We start from the raw sequence: 1,202 nt of genomic DNA, 5'->3' as shown, positions 1-1,202 counted from the left end.
AGTCCTTCCGAACCTGATAACTGTGAGCATTGTAAGAAACACATATTCATTATCACATATATGTTAAAAATTTTACTTATTTTGTATGCCAACTTGCTGGACCTATGGATTCAGTAATTCTGGTTCAAAATGTCTCTGAGCACAATGGGACTTAACTTCTGAGGTCATCAGTCCCCTTGAAAAGTAGCGGCCGCGCGGTTCCAGACTGTAGCGCCTACAACCGCTCGGCCACTCCTTCCGACCAGTAATTCTGATTAAACTATAAACATGCCGTTGAGTATAGAAAGTCGCGTAGAATACGTTGGACACTGAGGTGACAAAAATCATGGGACACACTCTAATGTCGTGTCGGACCTCATTCTGCCGGGCGTAGTACAACTCGACGTAACATAACTCAGCAAGTCATTGCAAATCACCTGCAGAAGCATTGAACCATGCTGCATCTATAACTTTAACTTAAATTCCTCCCGAACAGCTCACGAAGGCCCAACGGTATCGACCGGTCGCCGTGTCATCCGCAGCCTATAGGCGTCAATGGATGCGGATATGGAGGTGCATGCGGTCAGTACACCGCTCTCCCGGCCGTATGTCAGTTTCCGAGACAGGAGCCGCTACTTCCCAATCAAGTAGATCTTCAATTTGCCTCATAAGAGCTGAGTGCACCCCGCTAGCCAACAGTGCTCAGCAGACCTGATGGTCACCCATCCAAGTGCTAGCCCAGCCCGACAGCGCTTAGCTTCGGTGATCTGACGGGAACCGGTATTACCACTGCGGCAAGGCCGTTGACATGCTGTCTCTATAACCGTCCATAAATGTGAAACTGTTGCCGGTGCAGGATTTTGTGCACGACCTGACCTCTCGATTATGTCCCATGTCACTTGAATCAGCAGTTGTCTTGTGACAGCCAGAGCGAGAGCACCAGCAGCAGCGAGTACTGTTTGTATAAAGCGTTTTTGTACTTATTTGCTGCGCTTACCTTTTAAATAGTTTTTCTGGGAAAACCTAGCGTAGTTTTCGCGTCTCGTATTTCAGTGAGTGTTTCTTGATTATCAGAGTAGCTCATCAGAAGATTATCTTAGGAATTTGTCACCGTATAGAGTAGGGTAAACATAGTCATGTGTAGGGACTGTGGTTGTTGTGAGCGGACGCAAGGAGAATTGGCCACTCTTCGGGGGCAGGTGGAGGCTTTGTCTGTTAGGCTC

At 47.7% G+C, this 1,202-nt stretch overlaps 1 pseudogene; it reads right to left on the bottom strand.

Moving 5' to 3' along the window:
* Positions 1-669: 669 nt before the first annotated feature.
* Positions 670-787, bottom strand: LOC124799777 (annotated as a pseudogene).
* Between the last annotated feature and the right edge of the window lie 415 nt (positions 788-1,202).

This window comes from Schistocerca piceifrons, chromosome 5 (genome assembly GCF_021461385.2).
Source record: "Schistocerca piceifrons isolate TAMUIC-IGC-003096 chromosome 5, iqSchPice1.1, whole genome shotgun sequence".
Lineage (NCBI taxonomy): Eukaryota > Metazoa > Arthropoda > Insecta > Orthoptera > Acrididae > Schistocerca > Schistocerca piceifrons.
Note: the sequence above shows the minus strand (reverse complement) of the source record. Positions and strands in the feature narration are given on the sequence as shown.